This window comes from Pantherophis guttatus, chromosome 2 (assembly GCF_059756535.1).
Source record: "Pantherophis guttatus breed Tessera chromosome 2, ASM5975653v1, whole genome shotgun sequence".
Classification (NCBI taxonomy): Eukaryota; Metazoa; Chordata; class Lepidosauria; order Squamata; family Colubridae; genus Pantherophis; species Pantherophis guttatus.
This window is the reverse complement of record NC_142064.1, coordinates 27,011,301-27,031,379: the sequence shown is the minus strand read 5'-3', so window position 1 is coordinate 27,031,379 and position 20,079 is coordinate 27,011,301. Positions and strand designations below refer to the sequence as shown.

The 20,079-nt window shown below is 38.5% G+C and overlaps 1 long non-coding RNA gene across 1 annotated transcript; it reads left to right on the top strand.

Moving 5' to 3' along the window:
* The first annotated feature begins 6,355 nt into the window (after nucleotides 1–6,355).
* Nucleotides 6,356–9,724, top strand: LOC117679176 (uncharacterized). The gene is made up of 2 exons (XR_015732078.1): nucleotides 6,356–6,478; nucleotides 8,599–9,724. It is a non-coding gene; the product is annotated as an uncharacterized LOC117679176 (long non-coding RNA).
* Nucleotides 9,725–20,079: the final 10,355 nt, after the last annotated feature.

The following is a 20,079-nucleotide window of genomic DNA, read 5'->3' as shown; positions in this document are numbered from 1 at the left end:
TACATATTTCTCCTAGTTATATAGCATTTCTGGTGCCTGAATTTCCCAAATGCTTTTAGTTCATAGAAACTAAATGTCAGTTTTATGGGAGCAGTGTATCAGCAGACTTCGTTCCCCTGATAGCTATTCTGACACCCACTGCAAGCCATGTAACATGATTACAGCAAAGCATTGAAGTGCATTCAAACTGGCCTTTTAAGGCTGGAAGAGTGGGCTTAATGACTGCAATCATAGGTGTATGAAGGATTAGTTAAGGAACATGGGTACTCATGCTCCATTATGATGAATGCGTTCTCAAAACAAAGAGAAATAACAAGAGATTTGTTTTCATACTAAAACAGATAGGCCACCATGGAACACATTTCCTCTTGGTAATAAAAGAAGGATTTAGTTCAAGGAGAGCTTGATAGGAAGAGAAGAATAAAGGCAGAATAATAAAAACAAAATTCATTTGAAAGATAAATAAATAAATACATCTTTGCTTCAGCCATAAATTCTATGTAGTTCTGGTGTGAAAACAGCCACTTAGGTGGCTATAACCATGAAAAAGGAGGATACAGGAACAAACATTATTATTATTATTATTATTTATAGTTGTAAGTTCCAAAAGTGTTGATTTTGTTAAGCAATTTAGGAGAGATATCTTAAAAAGCCCACAGAGTACCAGAAGTGGGTTGTGCCCAGGCAAATGAACTGTCTTATTTTCCTCTTGTTTCTAGCAACTCATCACACTGTAGCCCTAGTATATTTTAATTCAAAATGAGATTTAAAACCTCATCTTCAGTGGGGAAATAGTCGCATGAAATAATCCAGAACCTCAATTGCTTTGTCATTTGTTGAGGAAACCATGAAAAGTGTTTCTGAATGTTAATTCTTGGTGACAAGCAACAGGAGGTAGATATAATTTCAATGCCAATGTAAACAGAGCAAGTATGCAAAGGACTTTCTTGTTTTTAATAAGGGCTGAAAAGAGGGATGTTTTTTTTTTCTAGGGCGCAAATAAGGTGATAACAAGGCTATTGAATTTTAGTTTTCTTGGTGCCAAGTCAGCACAGAAGAAGCAAGAACTTCTATGACTATCATAGAATCATGATACATAAAGATTAGAAGGAATTTTGGAGATCCTACGGTTTAAACCTCTGGCCAGTACTGGAATTTGTTGTTACAGTATTTGTGAAAAATGGCAATCTAACTTACATTTAGAGATGAAAGTGGGGAGAAAAAGACTACACGTGACTGGGAGGCAGAATAAAATGCAGTCAGCATGGTTGTGAAAATGGGAAATGAGGGGGCAGGGAAGACATGTGGTTTGTGTAGTAAGTACTGAATTTTGGAAATGTACTCCAATCAATATCTTAGTATTGTTGACAGTTCTATTGTACCTGTGGCTAACTGTTCATATCCTGTATGTGTTTCCTAACAAGTAACAGATGCAAAAATTAGAGTTACAATTAGAGGTGGGAATTCTTTTTGTTATTGGTTGCCACAGAAGGGAAGGAATCTACTCCTGAGAGGTCCCACCGTGGGTGGAAATCTTGGCTGATTTGATGAGAATAAATGTTATAGGAGCTGAAGGACTCTGCCTGGGAAATATTTGGAGGGAATCAACACTCCTGGTTATGATCAGTTCTTGTATTATAACAGATGGAAGCTGGACAGTCATCAAATTCTCTTTAATTACTTTTTGCTATATTATAGATAGAATAAGTCTAGATGAGTTCCTCTAAGAATTCCTTTACATACTTTGACTGGGCCAAATTTATACATGATAAACTATACAAGATGGTCCTACAAGAAAATTTATCATTTTTTTTGTTACGTTTAACAAACAATTTATGAAAAGTGGCATACTTTTAAAAAAATAAACATGCCCCCTTATCTTACCAGTTCGCAAAGAGTTTTGAAAGTATAAAATTTGGAAGTAGCATTGTGCCAAAGTAGTGCGGGAAATGTCCGAAAATGTCAGAATGTATTGTTTCTTATATCATCGGCTCAGATACTGGAGTTGTGTGTATGTTCCAACCATATGTTGATTTTGGATCTGGCTTGGTTTTAATATAATTTATAAAATTACCCAGGGACTGTTAAGCATATTAAAGGACAGTTAACATTCATTTGAAGTGAGAAATAACTCTTAGAAAATGATAATCTTTTCCCAAGGATTTTCTGAGAAAATTATTGTGTACTGAGCTGATTCCAATCAACATGGAACGGGGTAGGCAGTCTTTTTGGAGCTGGGAACAGTACTTAATTTGGATTTATTTGTGGAGGAGATGAAGATTGTGTTAGGCAGGGTGATGATGATACAAAGGAGGTTGGGCTGTGTGATACATGTATTCACGACCATAATGTTCACATGCTCATGACAATAATGTGCTGTATAATATTCTGGAAATACTCTTTTGGCATGCAAGGGCATGGGACATTTTCTTTGTATAGACGTATTATGACTGTTTATGCATACACTACAGTTTCTCTGTGCTTTCTGTCGAGCAATGTCAGGAAAACAGCATTCAGTGGTTCAGTCAGAAAACAGCCACAAAATGAAGCCTAGAATTCAATCCTATAGTTGACAGCAAAAGTGGCTGGGGACATTTTTGGGAGTTGAAATCCACACGTCTTAAAGTTGTCAAGGTTATGGTTCTTAACTGGAGACTACCTGTACTCTCTAATGTGCTATGTGAATGGAGAATGGAGAATCTTTCCACTGTATAAACTATAAAAGTTTATACAGTGGAAAGATTATTTTTTCCCAATTTTTATTAAAGTCTTTGCCTGTCTAAACTCAAAATGATTCTTCTCCAAACATGGTTTTTACAGAGTTCTGTTTTACAAAATTTATTGCATTACAATAATTCCAATAAGTGAACTATTTTCCATTTAGAATACACTAGACAACCAATAACCATTGGGTCATCCATCTTTCCACATATAATATAGGCTTGCATTAATTTCATAAACTTCAACAGAGCCTTGGTGAAGCCGCCTCCTCCTCCTCCTCCTCCTCCTCCTCCTCCTCCTCCTCCTCCTCCTCCTCCTCCTCCTCCTCCACACCACCACCACCACCTGCTGTCACGTTGCTAGGGGGAGAGGGAACTAAGGGAGCCATGGAACACAAGGAAAACTGCACCCATGCTTTCTATCCAAGAATGTCCCCAAGGGCCCCATCCCTCCAGGGAGAAAGAGGCTTATTTGTCAACACACTCCCAGCGAGCTCTACCTCTCCAGCAGGTATTCAAGTCGCTCCCTCATCCTCTTACTACCCACCACTTTTAAGGGATTTCAAATTTTGCCCTTGGTTTCAAAAAAGAGAATCTCCATTCAGACATCATGCCTTCCCACCAGCACCCGAGGGAAGTGACAATGAGATGGGGATACTCCCACAGGAGTTATGGATTCTGGATTTTGGAAATAGTTCTGAATTTAGACCATTTGAGGTACCTTGGTTTAAAAATTGTTGCCTCTTTTGCCCAGTTGAAGGTTACTAACAGACACAGGCACATTGGTATATAAACATAGCTCTACATAATTTAGGGAGTTTCTAGCTTTCTAGTTTTTTTGCCAGATAAGGAAACACACTTCACAGAAATACCAGAAATACATTTCATTGAGGTGGGCTTTAATAATAGAAACTCACAAATTTGATTGTGTTTTAGTTCCCCCTCTTTATTACATGCCACTGAATCAGGGATGATCCTGCCAATTCCATTCCAATTACACTCTAGTTTCCCAAGGCAGATTATGTGATGGTTCCTGCCTATTTCCCTCAAAATTGCCTCCCTGATACCCTACATTTTCTTTCTAATAGCTTTCCTTTCTTTGAACCTATGAAGAAGCAAGTCTCCAATAATAGGGGAACTTGCAGTTGCCTGTTTACATAACTTTTTTGTGTGTGACTTCATTAGACTAAAAAGCAATTCTTTCAGCTTAAACCATTGAAACAGTAGTGAGTAGTGAGTATCCTGATGGCTAAGGGGCATTCAAAGCATATGGGTAGGATGTGGGGCTAAGGACTGCTAAGGGTAGGAGCAATTATGTAAAGTGTGGGTGTAGTACCACATCATAAACATTTGAGAGCCAGTTTGATGTAGTGTTAGGGATGCAGTGGTTCTGTGGCTAAGATGCTGACCTTATCAATTGAAAGGTTGGCAGTTCAGCTGTTCGAATCCCTAGCGCCGCCTAACGGAGTGAGCTCCCATTACTTCTCCCAGCTTCTACCAACCTAGCAGTTTGAAAGCACATAAAAAATGCAAGTAGAAAAATAGGGACCACTTTTGGTGGGAAGGTAACAGTGTTCCATGCGTCTTTGGCGTTTAGTCATGCCAGCCACAGGATCACGGAGACGTCTTCGGACAGCGCTAGCTCTTCGGCTTTGAAAGGGAGATGAGCACCCCCTCCTAGAGTTGGGAACGACTAGCACATGTGTGAGCGGAACTTTTACCTTTGGTGTAGTGTTAAGATATCTGGCTAGAAACTGGAAATCTGTTAGTTTTAAAGCCAGCTGAGTGACTTTAGAACAGTCATTTTCTCTTAGCCCTAGGAAGGAGGTAATGGCAAACCATTTCTGAAAATCCTCACCAGGAAAAATACAGGGACTTGTCCAGGCAGTCTCTGACAATTGGACCCCCCACGTTATTTACATGGATCAGGCTGAGATGCTCCATGTTTCTTTTCCCTTCCTTTGATAGAACATTGAAGTGCTTGCTTCCATGTAGTTCCTCACTACATCTGCCATAAAACATTTTAGTTGTTAATAAATCAGTCACAGGGATTTGGGAGGAATTAGAAAAATGGAGCTCAGGATCTGCACGTAGCTCTAAGGATTTTACTGCAACCCATATTACAGCTGAACAAAAGAATTGTATCTGAGCCAGAGTTACGTTTAGGGTTAGGGTTATAATATGTGATTTATTTTGCTAGCTGTTAATATATTATTGTATTTATTTGCTTCATCTTGTTTTTGTTTATTTTGTTCATTTAAATTCTGCTGACCATTGACCAAATAAATATTACTGATATTGAACTGAGCCAGAAATAACTTGTAAAGCAATTTAATATTTTCACCATTTTGATTATACCAGTATTTTAGATTTTGCATTTCCTACTACTTTTTCTTAGCTGACCTTAGTTAGCACAGGCAGTAGAAGGAGGCTGGCTTTGTGCGACAAAGTGTTCCAGAGTCAGCAGGCCACAGGGAAAGGGTAGGCATAGGACAAGAGGCTTTGTAATTTTGCTATTTCTTATCCTTAATAATAACAAATATTTGAGCCAGTCCCTCTCTCTGTTAGCCTGGTACTCGGTTCTTGTCAAATCATAAATCTTCCTAATCATGCCAAATTTAAAAGTAAAGTTTCATCCAGGATCAGAATGGCCAACCGTGAGCCCGTATTCAAAGCTCTGAGCAATCAGTGAAGCTGCTGTCAGTTGAACTAGCAAAACCAGCAGAGAAATGCAACATTCCAATAGCAGGCAAGAAAGAGACCTGCAACCTTCCATACTAAAAAAAAATGGAAGTTGAGGAAGTGAAATAAGCTTAAAGCAATAGTAACTTTCTATTCTTTGCTTTCCTAGGAGATATTTCACAAGAAGAGTCCCCCACTCCTCTGCTTATAACAAAATACCCTATGCCACCAGACTTGAAATTCTGGGTTTAGAAAATTTAGAACTACGCCTCCTTCGGTATGACCTAAGCGTAGCTCATAAAATCATCTGCTAAAATGTCTTACCTGTCAATGACTACTTCAGCTTCAACCACAACAATACACGAGCACCAAATAGATACAAACTTAAAGTGAACCGCTCCAGACTCGATTGCAGAAAATATGACTTTAGTAATAGAGTTGTTAATGCCTGGAATGCACTACCAGTCTCCGTGGTCTCATCCCAAAACCTCCAAAACCTTAACTTAATCTAAAACTGTCTACTGTTGACCTCACCCCATTCCTAAGAGGTCTGTAAGGGGCGTGCATAAGAGCACCAGTGTGCCTACCGTCCCTGTCCTAATGTTCCCTTTAATTGTATTCATTTTATTCATGCTTATACATATATATATATTATCTAATATGTACTCGACAAAATAAAATAAATAAATAAATAAAAAAAATCTGAAATAATTTAATGGAATCACCAGAACTTACTGTCCAACTCTTTGTGTCAAAGTCCGAGAACTGATCATCCTCGGCTCTGCCCTTAGCATTCTCCATATATGGAAATGAAGTTACAGCACAGTCTCTGCAACACATTTCAGGGACAGCAAGATTCCTGTTGCGTCAATTTGTTCTGTACATCATGGCCATAAGGACAACATTACTAGTTATTATTCCTTACCAGCTAACTCTAAGCCTTTCTCTTTCCAAGGAAACGTAAACCTAACCAGTGACTAATGGAAAAGGAACTGATTGTTTACCTGGCAAGGAAGAATCCAGAACGAACAGAAGCTCGAGTTTACTGGACAGGATAATTACTAGAAAATCCAGCTGTAAGCAATTAATTGAACTACACCATTACTTTAAATAAGAAAACAATATTTTTTTCAAAATTTCAGAAAAGTTATAAAGACAAAGATCTGAGGCTTACATTTATGAATATGGACAATTTATGTACTTAATTATTATAGGTTATTTCCTATATACCTAGAGACTACATACATGACTGTTTTTATAACAGTTATTGGCATTAATTCCTTAAATAATGTAATCATGAGGTGATGTCTTGGGGAATCGTAGCAGCTAACTATACTATAGTCACAAGAAAAATATTTGTAGTGTTTGCAGAAACTTATCACTTCACTTGCAATATAACCAGTTCCTGTTATCCACAAGCCAATAAGAAAAGCAAAGAGAACTGAATTCTACCAGAGGAACATGTTTCTTCAGTTTTATTAAATTCCACTAAGTATAGCTTAGAATAACTAATCATAGATTGAAGGGGTGAAATATAAAATTTGTTACTACCGGTTCTGTGGGCGTGGCTTGGTGGGGGGGGTGTAATGTGACGGTGGGCTTGGCCAACTTTTTTAAAAAAACTTTTCAAAGCATTTTTTTCTAATCAAGCAACTCAGCTGGGATCGTCAGAGACTTTTCAAAGCATTATTTTTACCACCTCTTCGGCCAAAAGGTTGCAGAAAAATATGCTTTGAAAAGCATCTGACGATCCCAGCTGTGCCGCATGATCATCAGAGGCTTTTTTTTTTACTTTTAAAAGCATTTTTTCGTTGGGAGAGATTGTAGGAAAAATGCTTTTAAAAGTAAAAAAAAAGCCTCTGATGATTGTGCGTCTAAGCTGGGCATGGTGGGGGGGGGGGCGTCACAGGGATTTTTGTTACCAATTCTCCGAACCACCTGCTGCCATCGCTACCAGATCGGGCGATCCGGTCCGAACCGGGAGCATTTCACCCCTGATAGGTTGGCAGGTAGAGATTACAATTCTAACATTGGCATAAAACTTACAGCCAGTCCTAATTTGCAGCATATTGGTGCACAAAATACAAAAGTAAAAGCAAACAATTCCACCTTAATACCTACCATGGAATGCATGCTTCCATGGATTATATCCTGGATTCTAAATAAATATTTAATTAGGGGGATGGTGAAATTTAGGGCATGTCAAATTTTTCAACTTTCAAATTCCAAACTTAGGGTTAGGGTTACTCAAAAGTTGTGACATGTGTTAGGAATTGGGTGTCCTCCTGAATGCACGGCTGTCTTTAGAAGAGCATATGACAGCTGTGGCCAGGGGGGCTTTCTATCAGGTTCACCTGATACGCCAGTTGCGCCCCTTTCTGGATCGGGACTCCTTATGCACGGTCACTTATGCCCTCGTCACTTCCCGCCTGGACTACTGCAACGCTCTCTACATGGGGCTCCCCTTGAGGAGCACTTGGAGGCTCCAACTGGTGCAGAATGCAGCCAGGCGGGTACTTATGGGGGCGACATGGTGCTCCCACGTAACACCTCTCCTGCGCGAGCTGCATTGGCTTCCAGTGGTCTTCAAGGTATTGGTTCTCATCTTCAAAGTGCTCCATGGTTTAGGGCCCGGTTATTTACGAGACCACCTTCTGCCACCGATAACCTCCCATCGGCCAATACGCTCCCACAGAGAGGGCTTCCTCAGGGTGCCGTCGGTCAGGCAATGTTGGCTGGCGATCCCCCGGGGAAGAGCCTTCTCTGCGGGGGCACCCACCCTCTGGAATGAGCTACCCCCAGGGATACGACTGATCCCGGACCTCCAGACCTTCCGCCGGGCTCTGAAGACTTTTTTATTTCAGCAAGCCGGGCTGGGTTAAAAATCTTTTAATTGTTGAATTTTATGGGTAAGGGGTTTTAGATTGGGGGAAGCCAAAGATAAGTTTAATTTCGTTTTTATAGTATTTTAATGTTTATATTGTATGTTTTTTAATTTTGGCTGTTCACCACCCCGAGTCCTTCGGGAGAGGGGGCGGTATAAAAATTTAATAAATAAATAAATAAATAAATAAATAAATAAATAAATAAATAAATAAATAAGATATTTTGGTTACATTAATATAATTTAGATATGCTTGGTAAGTAACCACATACATACCATAATTTTTTAAATATTTTATTTGTTTCATTTCAGAATCATTTGTTCAGAAGCAGCAACATTCTTCTTGATTTCATTTTGTTAGGACTGGCACAGGAATAAAAGTAAACAGCAGTGCTTCCCAGATTCATATGATCTTCCAGCAAGTATTTCAGAAAGTGTAAGCATACGAAGAAATCAAAACTCTTAAGTTATACTACTAAGAATTACCTTAATTATCCTCATCTTCAGCTGTAAAATCTGTGACTTCTACACAACAGGGGTGTCAAAAATCTGGCCCATGGGGTGCTTAGATTTGGCCCGTTGGGCTGCCCTGGAAACGGCAAAGGACCAGCCCATGGTGCCTCTGCCAGCAAAAATGGAGCTTGGGGGGGCTGCATGCGCCCCCCCTGGGCTACATTTTTGGCTGTGACAGCCTCCTGCAGCCCTCTGCCAGTGAAAGCAGAGCTCAGAGGCACACACCTATTTTTGTTGGCAGAGCCCTGCAAGAGGCCGTCCCAGCCGAAAACAGAAACTGGGGGGGGGACTGCCCGGGACACCACAGGTGCCCCAGATATGAGTGTCATTGAGCTGGCTACGCCTACCTGGACACATGCCCCCCGTCCCCCTGAGATCAAACACAACCCTGATGCGCCCCTAAATGAAATCGCATTTGACACCCCTGTTCTACAAGCACGTTGTTCTAAAAGCTTTCACGTTATAGAAATTAGTTTGGGTAAAAAAGAAAAGAAAAAAAAATGATCTAAATAATCCCCAGATACTAACAAAGGTGACCCACATTCTACTCATCACTTCAGAGTTAAAATTTGTAAAACCTTGAATGTTACTATTTCTAGATCTTTGATATACCCAAATAAAGGGAGGTGGTGTGATGTGATCCCTCTTACTGAATAGGAAAGGGAGGATAGAACCAGTTCTTTATAGTGAGAAATAAATACCCAAACAGAACAGGATTTAGTTTAGGAGGTGTGAGGTTTCTAGTGTGAGGTTTCTCACCCCATTCCTAAGAGGTCTGTAAGGGGCGGGCATAAATGCACCAGCGTGCCTACTGTCCCTGTCCTAATATTCCTTTTTATTTACTCTTTTCAGGTATTCAAATTATGTTTATACTTTTACCTGTTATTTTATATATGCTTGACAAATAAACTTATGAAAAGTCTGAGTGCTGGTTGTATATTTGTAAATAAACAATTATTGCTGTTAATCTGGAATTGTTAAATTGTATAAAGAACACATTTGCTTTTAATTTTGCAGATTTATGAAAATACTTTTTTCTCCTATAACTTTTCTTCTAGCTTTTTTTCCTCACTGGTTCTTGGTAGCAAACCAGTCACTTATTCCACAGTGCTCCTGCCCCCGCCCTCCTTGACAATGGGAGATAATACAACAATAACAGCTGTATTTTGTGGTCATCCTGGATGATGGCAATAATATAGATTAATTTCAGGTCAACCTTTCCTTTTGGGTCTAGATGACAGAAGTTACTTGCTCAGCTTAAAGTAAATAGATTAATCATGCTGCTTTAATCAAAATTTGGCACACAGACTGGTTCAGGAAGATACACTAGATTTATTTTAAGGTAGCTTAAAATGTTATGCAAACTCTGAGTATTTTAATGTCTCACTTGCAAGGGGGCAAATAGTCACACACAGATTTTGTAACAGTTAAAAATACATGAAAAGTTGCTGCTCGCCTTTAGAATTTGGCACAATCTGTTGAATTCACTGAATGTACTGTACATTCTCTTCTGTTTAGAGTCTGCAGCTTGATAATCAATGTACAGATTACAGCTTCACCCCGTTTCCTAGAAATAGATAGTCATTGTCTGCTGTCAATGAGTTTGGCGAAGCAGGAAACACGAACTCATTTTGATCCTTCCCATGAGCCAGTTCTGAGCCAGTTCTGTTTCTAAATGAGATAACAAAGTTGTTGTGCATTTGATTTCGTCAGTTTCCTTTGCTTCCTTTCCTTTCTTTGGTATAGAGTTTTGAGTCTGAGAAAGTTAACTTTCCCCATCAAATTACATGATTAAGCATCTGGATTAACCCCTTTCTCCATCTGGGCTCTTCCATGTGGTAGATTTAGAATAGAATAACTTGAAGGTCTTCTAGTCCAACCCCTGCTTAGGCAAGAAACCCTTCACCACTTCAGACAAATGGCTATCTAATCTCTTCTTAAAAACTTCCAGTGTTGGAGCATTTACAACTTCTAGAAGCAAGTATTCTAACTGTCAGGAAATTTCTCCTTCATTCTAGGTTGCTTCTCTCCTTGATTAGTTTCCACCCATTGCTTCTTGTCCTTCCCTCAGGTGCTTTGGAGAATAGCTTGACTCCTCTTCTTTGTGGCAGCCCCTGAGATATTGGAATACTGTGTTCTATCCCTGTACCACGCACACACCCAACCAGCCAGCCGAGGGTTAAATAAACTCTTCAAACACACAACGTCAGTGATAAGAAACTCTGTGGCTGCCTGCCAAGAGCTTTTACTCCGATAACACAGACAAAAATACACACAGTTTGAATAGTCCAGTTTGTAATTAAATCCACGGCAAATAGGTGTTGTGTCTGAAGGTGCAAATGCCTCGCCAGAGATTAGCTTTGTCCGTCACAGAGTCCGAATGGCCACCACACTCCCTTTTATAGCCTGTGGGGTGTGGTCCAGTGACTCAGCTTAATCTCTGGCACGCCTCCTTTTCTGCTGCTCACGCTTGTCTCTCTGACGCTGGCGTGGGTCCAACCACAATGTTTCTTCGTCACTATCCGACGGTTCAGAAACACCTGGCTCCTGGCCAATCTCTTCTCCTTCGGGAGACACCTGAGGCATTGCCAGAGATGAGGGTCCTGGAGAGGGAGGCCTGGCGGTCTCCTCTCCTTTATGTTTGGAGCCTTCTTCCTCCGATAAGATAGGCTTGGAGGACGGAGCCACAACATACTGCTAACATGTCTCCCCTAGTTCTTCTCTTCATTAAGCTAGACATACCCAATTCCAGCAACCGTTCTTTATATGTTTTAGCCTCCAACTGTTTCTCTTGTGTATAAACGAGCTAGAAACGAAGCTGGTTTAAAAATATTTTTTTCTGGATTTTAATTTTTTACTCCACTTTGATCAGGACAATGTTCTGGTGTTTTGCCCAGTTCATACTCATACATCCTAATTGTTGGATTCTCTTGCCTTTTTATTCTGCCATTGGATGGAAGCAAGCATTAATTGCTGCCTTTTCCTTAGGTACAAGTAATCCTCGATTTACAACAATTCATTCAGTGACCATTCAAAGTTACAACAACACTAAAACAAGTGACTTATGACCAGTCCTCACACTTATGACCTTTGCAGCATCCCTGCAGTCACATGATCAAAATTTGGACTTGACATGGATTTATGAGGGTTGAAGTGTCCTGGGGTCATGTGATCGCCATTTGCAACTTTCCCAGCTAATTTCCAACGAACAATGTCCATGGGAAAAGCAGAATTTGCTTTATGATCACACGCTTCACTTAAAGACTGATGACTCTTTTAGCAACCATGACATAAAGGAGGAATGTGCAAGAATTGTTAATAGGACATTTTTATCTTGCAGTTTGTGTTACATTAGAAGTGAACAGAATTCAGTCTATGGTATATAAATATTGCCTTACTGAGAAAAGTTACTCTAGTGTTAACATTACTAAATAGATAATTCAAGAGTTTAAAAAGATTAAAGCAAGAATTTTCCCACCATTGCATTTCCAAACACAAAATGAACAAGTTGGCATGCATGTCACACAGGAATGCCTGAAAACTGTTTTCATTTGCTTTGAGTTATTTTCAAACTTGATGTAGATCAAGTTGAAGATCTTCTGCTATCTAGTGGTTGTATCTTGAACTGGCCAATTGCTCGAAATCATTTTTTCTTTACTATCTTTACATTTGTGTTTGACTCCTTGCAAATCTCTGAGCATCAAGATTTCTTGTTTACATAAACTTATGGAAAACTCAGTATTGAATGCGTGTGCATTACATTATTTATTTAAAAATAGCATTAACAGTGATTTAAAAAGTATCAAGAACAGCATAAGAGTTAGGATGCTCCATTTAAAATGTTGCAAAATCTGAGTGGCTGAGTTAACACAATGAAGTTGGTAGAATCCTGTGTGAACTAGGTCCTCACATTAAGCTATAGCATGCTCACTGAACATAAGATTTGTGTTGCATTAACCAAGTTTAGCTATTACCATGTTGTATGATTGCAGCCATTCATCAATTTCAAGTAAACTCAGTTCTTAATTTTCTCATTATAGAAAAGGAGTTCCAAGCCATCCTCTTTAACCAGTTTTGCAACAGTTTGAATTAGTTATTATTTGATTTTACCTATTTTTATCTTATTTTAATTGGTCATATTTTATCTTTTACTATTGGACTTCTGAACATAAAGACTGGATAGAAATAAACAAATTAATGTTTTCTTTGAACCACAGCCATAATCGGTAAAATAAGTTCTTTATTATAGTGAGTTTTGATCTAGAGTCAAAATGGGATATTAATTTGGTAGGTAGGTAGATTGTTTGAACCAAATACCATGTTTTGTAGATGTCTGTCTATTTATGCTTATGTGAGAGTGAACGTGCAAGATAGATAGACAGGCAGACATAGCTGTGAAGATATATAAAAAATAAAAAAAAGGGATCAAGTTCTCATCCCAAATAATTTATAAAGGTGGCTAATATCAGATCAACATGGGATGTTGAGGGATGAAAAAGAAAAAAAATCTTATTTGGAAAGAAAGAATGATTGACTAGCTGGCGTGCATCCTGAAGTACCTAACATCCATCCATCCATCCATCCATCCATCCATCCATCCATCCATCCATCCACCCACCCATCCGTATTTAGAAATCAACACAATTTAAATGATTGGCAATGGATGAAGCACGCATATAATTATGGAACCTGGTGCTAAAACTTTTGCTGATGCTAGAAGGATCTACAAGAGTCTGCACTATGTGGTATTGGAAGTTATCACAGCAGATCAGGATATCTTCCATATATGTTGTTGTAGACCGAACTTGGACATCAAAGTGATGAATAATAAAAATATTGCTATTATAGGGTCACAGTAATGGAATTTTGCAACTCTGAATGTGCCTCTCCCCTCCTGCATTTATCCTAAAAAGAACTAAAGAGGGTCAAGTCAAAGATATTTTCTCAAATTATATTCCTACTTCGGATTCAGATTTCTTTTACCTTTCATTGTCTTGGCTGTGGCTCTTCCTTCTATTCCTTATGGTTATTTTCACAGCCCATTACATTACAGTCGTATATTTGGAGTGCTATGCAGAAAAAAAAAAGATATCCTGCATTATTTTTCCATCATTCAATATGTTGAAACTTCAAAACTCATTCACACCGAGAGCGTATGCACCAAGACAAATTCCTTGTGTGTCCAATCACACTTGGTCTATTCTATTCTATTCTATTCTATTCTATTCTATTCTATTCTATTCTATTCTATTCTATTCTATTCTATTCTATTCTATTCTATTCTATTATGTGTTGATAGAAAATGTTGATGAGATTCTCTTGAACAGAATCTGGTATTGATGTATTTTTTTAGTTACTTGGAAGAGTGGGTCAAAGGATTCAGCCGGATGCATGTTTTCATTGCACAATCATTTCTCTGGTGGTCAGCAATTTTCCAGGTTTCTTCTGTGGGGTATTTCAAACCTGGAAGTATCAGCACTACAGAGTAATGGAAAGGTGTCCATTTATTTAATATTTATAAATAAGTCTAACCAAGAACAGTAACATATGAACTATATCCAACAGGGAAATAAATTGCAAAGAGAAATTGAAGGAAAAATAATCTCAAGGAACGATCAAATAAGGCGGGGAAAAAAGTTTCTTTCAAAGGGGAAGACTGTTGAGCTGGTTTTGGAACAGCAGCGGGTTCTTGTTTCTCTTGGCCTAGATTTAACCTAACATTTTTGTCTCATTTCATGGTTGTAGGATATTGCAGTTTCAGAGATTGTAGGAGAAAAGTCATGTTGGTTTATGACAGCAAAAAAATCAGGAGTCTGATTGCGCCTTCTCTGATTAACATGTTTTATTTAAAGGCTTTATGCTTTCATGAGGTGCAGCTTATATATTTTAATAAAATGTGTTAGTCAGAAAAGGTGCTATCAGACTCCTCTTGATTACTTTGCAAGTTCAGTGGTAATTGAACAAATGTGAGATTTCTGTCTTTCTTAGCTCTTGATATTCAGAAGCATGTGGCTCCTGCAATTAATGCAACTAGTACCTTCATTGGTCTACATAAATTAATGACTGCAATACGACAGATGTTCTTCCCCACTGGAAGAAACAACGCTGACATGGGCTTTCCTGCACTTTCCTTCATCAGTGCTAGTGTTTATTATCAATCAACTCTCACACTTCCATTTCTGTGTATTGTTGCAACACTTGAAAGCAATGGTGGGATTTAAAAATTTTTACTACGAGTTCTGTGGGCATGGCTTGGTGGGCGTGGTGTGGCTTGGTGGGCGTGGCTTGGTGGGCGTGGCAGGGGGAAGGATACTGTAATATCTTCATTCCCTCCCCACTCCAGGGGACGGTTACTGCAAAATCCCCATTTCCTCCCGATTAGCTGGGACTCGGGAGTCAGAGAATAGATGGGAGCAGGGCCAGTCAGAATTTTTCCTACCAGTTCTCCAAACTACTCAAAATTTCCACTACCAGTTCTCCAGAACTGGTCAGAACCTGCTGAATACCACCTCTGCTTGAAAGTCACCCTAGGAGTCCAAGAGTATCTTGGGAGAACATTGGAGCTGAAGATCAAGCCTGCACACTTTATCACTTGCGTAACTTCTGGTTTCATCATGTTTCCAAGTGGGGCAACAGGATTGTACAAAGAGTGAGACACTAGGAAATCCCACCCAATCACTAAACATTACTTCATCTTTGCACTTTATGTGCGTAGAGTTTTCCAGTGTAGCCACAAGAAAGGAACACATCTGTTGCCCTGCCTTGACATGTTTCATCTTCAAGCCTCTTAAAATCTTTCACTTCCTCTGGCAGATGCCCAAAATCAACTCCACCTGAAACTTATTAAGAGGACAATCGGAGAGATTCTTGTTTAAACAACACCAAGAAAGTCCTCATTATTTATCACTTCCTTCTCCAGGATATCACTACTGTTTTGAAGAACTGGTGTGTGTCTGTATCTCTATACACACACAAACACACAAATACAGTTTTGTTCTTTAACTAGGAAACAACTATTATTATTATTTTAAAAAACCCAGTATTTCCCAGACTTTGCTGTCTATGGAATAGAGAGAAAATTCAATAATTGAAGCAAAATCCAAAGTTCCATGTTAACGAAGCACCAAGCTTAGCTATTGCAGTTGGACAATGTGATATGCATGTGATGGAAATGGGGCATGTTAGTTATTATTTATTCATTTATTTATTTCTAGGGCACCCAAGTCCACAAAGACTATGGGTGGTTTTAACGAATTTTAGTAAGCAACACGGTTGTTAACATGGTTATTAACATGATTACACACCTGGACATATTTGGTTGTGTCAAAGCTTTTGCTATCTTAACTTTTTGACTCTCCTTTTACCTCATGGACATCCCTGACTGAACGCTTGTCTGGCACTCATATTATTTATTTAATTTAGATGTAAATTTATGTCTAAACCTGAATCTTTTTTTTAAAAAAAAGTTTTTTATTTTTATTTCTTATACACATATTGTAAATGTACATTCTCTCATCCATAATTGATCATATATATATATATATATACATATTTTTTCCTAATGAAAGCATAAAAATAAGACATTTTAATTACATTTGCAGGTAGCTCTTTTACCCTCTCTTTTCCCTCTTTTCACAACAAACCTTCTTCTCCTTCTTCTTTCTTTCCCCTCCCTCCTCTCTTCTTCTACTTGCTTCTTCCTTCTCTCCTCTCCTCCCCTACTTCCCCTTCCTCTCCCCCACTCCTCCACCCTTTTCCCTCTTTCTCACCTTCTCTTCTGCTCTTGTCCCCTATCCTTTCTTTCTCTCCTTCCCTTTTCTTCCATTCCTCTCTCTCCCTCTCCTCTTCTTTTCTTTCTTTCTCCTTTGTTGTGCAATATTTCCCTTATTTGGTATCCGAGCAACTCCAATTTTCTAATAGTATATACTTTCTTTTCAATTTCTTTCCCATTTTACCCAATCCATCATTTCATAATTGTACCTTTATATTTATAATCTTCTTTCTTTCCCGCCCCCATCCCCCTTTTCCATTTACTCTGGTGTCATCTGAGTTTCTATTTCTTTTTTATCTTATCCCTTGTTTAAGTTTCTATTTATCTCATTTATTTATCAACTTTTATTCATATTTCTTTTCTATCCATACATAGAATCTTTCCCATGTCTTTGAAATACACCGATTCCTCTTTATCCATGCATTCTGGAGTTATGATTTTATGTATTATAATCCATCATAAAGTCCTCTGAATATACTAAGTAAAGTAAAATAAAGGTAAAGGTAAAATAAAGAGGGCCCCACTGTACCACACGCACACTGCAGCTTCCATCATGCTGCCTTCCTCTTTGCCACATCCGCTTCCTCCATATGTACTCGAAGCAGAATAAGTCCTATATGAGAAAATATCACAATATATGTGATAGAGAGTGAAGTTAAATATGAAGTGAGCCCAATTTTTTTCCATTTTACATATTGCTGCACATAATTACAGCGGCAAGGATAGTCTACGCACAGTCCTGGAAAAGTGAAAAGATCCCAACAGAGGAAGAAATAATTAAGAAAATGCTGGATTGTGCGGAGATGGATAAATTAACGAAAGAAATAAAAAAAAAAGGAAGATACAGAATATTATCAAGTATGGACTAAGTGGTATGATTGGCTTGAGATTAGGGAAAGTAAATGTGAATAAACGATGGAGAGAAGAAGGTGACAAATGTGCAAAATATTGTAAATGAAGAAAATTAAAAATAAAGGGATGATAAAGATAATGATAGTAAAGGATGGGAAAAATGGGGAATGTATATAGTAGAAAGTAAGAGGAGCGAAACTGATGTGTAAAAAGAAACACATATCACATGTTTGTGTTTTGTATGTTGTGTTGTGTTGTTGTGGTAAAACCAATAAAAATAAAATAAATAAATAAATATGAAATGAGCATCCATGTACCCTTCACTGTAGGGCAAGAAGAGAGAGACCATTGACTCTGTTTCCTGGTAACTTAAGCAACTGAGCTGTCCAGCTAAATAAACCCAATGTTAGTCAACAGGTATGTGAGGCTATGGAATGAGTAGTGAGGGCCACATGTATCAAACACTCTGTACCTTCCTGAGCAGAAGTTCTAATGGACATTTGTTACAATGAGAGATTATGGTGATAAAGACCAAACGAGAAAAGATACAGGTATTGTAAAGTATTAAGCTTATCAGAAGATCTATTCAGAGCAGATCTGGAATGTTTACTTGGTGTGGTTTTGAACATTTTAATTTAGACATATTTTTAATTTTAAGAGATGATTTAAAAAAAATTCTCAGTGTCTCTATAAGAAGGGAACTGAATTTTTGCCAGATTTTTAATTTTTGGAAATCTTTTAAAATTGATGCCTATATTATAGGTGAATTACAGTAAGTCTATCAGATACTTAACACATTTTTTTACTTCAAAAAACCATGATTTCAAACCACAACATTAATAAACAACAACAACAACAACAATAGTACATTAAAAGATATGGCATGGTCATGTGAATTATCATGTCATTTAAAGTGACATACAAAGGAAAGTATAGGGTTGGAGACTATCTAATTAATCTTTTACAGGTATCACAGCTAAATATCAAGGAAAATTAGAAGTGTAAAAATGAGATAAAATTGATTTTCCTGAAGGCCTTTCATCAAACTCTACATCATCTGAATTCAAGAATCCCAAGGCTTTTATGTGGATAAAGGTTTCATTAAATACCTATAAATAAAAAAAAATGTGTGCTGAAAATTAAAAATGAGATAAGAGCCACTAGGTGGCACTGTTATATAAAGTGAGTTTAAAGAACACCAAAATCAATTATTTTACTGCTCAACTTGTATACAGAATCAAAGGTGAATGCCTGTTAAGACAATGTTAATCCAAAAAGTTTAGATTCTTCACTCACCACCTCAACTCTATTACGTTATCTTTTCTCTTATTTCTACTTCTTACATCATTATTCCTTTTCCTATGTAGATAGAGATATAATAGGCATTTGGTTATGTTTGGTTATAAAAATCCTTATACGTATCAATAATTTGGATATTTGATTTACATGTCATTGTACTTTTTCATTAAAGACAAAACAGTAGCAAGCTAGAATGCAGCAGCTGGCTGACCTCTGGGCATGGAAGTCAAATACTATTGGATTTGTTTAGTACTTGAGTGGTAAGCACTAGGGAGTATCAGTGTTACTGGCTAAACTAAGAAGTAAAAAAAACAAAACCATTTTGGAAGAAGGCTGTGGCAAATCATTTGGCACCATTCACAGTGTCCATTCAGTATGAAGCATTTCCGTCCTCTGAACTGTTTGGAAAAAAATAGACATTCCATTAGTTCACTATTCTCAACTTTGGCCATTTTAAGATGCATGGTCTTCAACTTCTAGGATTCCCTGGATGGCATGCTGGTTAGGGAATTTGGGAACTGAAGTCCATACATATTAAAATAGGTTCTCAAAAGGTTGAGAAACACTGCATTAATTCAATGAAATATCAGCTGTCCCATCTGCAGCTCTTGAAAGCATCCACTCACTCACCCAATCCATCCCTCCATCCATCCAACCATCCATCCATCCACCCACCCACCCATCCATCCATCCATCCATCCATCCATCCATCCATCCTGATCTCTTTCTCTCTATGAGCCATAGAGGAAACATCTTGCTCAGTCTTGCTCTATTTATTAATGCATAGTATTTTATTTATTTATTTATTTATTTTTGAATTTGTATACCGCCCTTCTCCCTGAGGACTCAGGGCGGTGAACAGCCAAATAAAAACATCAAATACAAATATTAAAACACATTTAAAAAAAAAATATAGATTTGGCCCCATTAATTAAAACGATAAACAAAACAAAACAATTAAAAAACCCTTAAAAAGAAATTAAGCCAGCCCGGCTTGTTGAAAAAAGAAAGTTTTAAGGGCACGGCGGAAGGCACTGAGGTCATGGATTCTCCTTATCTCAGGGGGCAACTGATTCCAGAGGGTGGGTGCCCCCACAGAGAAGGCCCTCCCCCTGGGGGTCACCAGCCTGCATTGTTTGGCTGATGGCACCCCAAGGAGGCCCTCTCTGTGGGAGCGCACGGGTCGGTGGGAGGTCGTCGGTGGCAGTAGGCGGTCTCGAAGATAGCTAGGCCCTATGCCATGGAGCGCTTTAAAGGTGATAACCAACACCTTGAAGCGCACCCGGAAGACCACCGGGAGCCAGTGCAGCTCACGCAGGAGCGGTGTTACATGGAAGCGCCACGCTGCTCCCGTCACT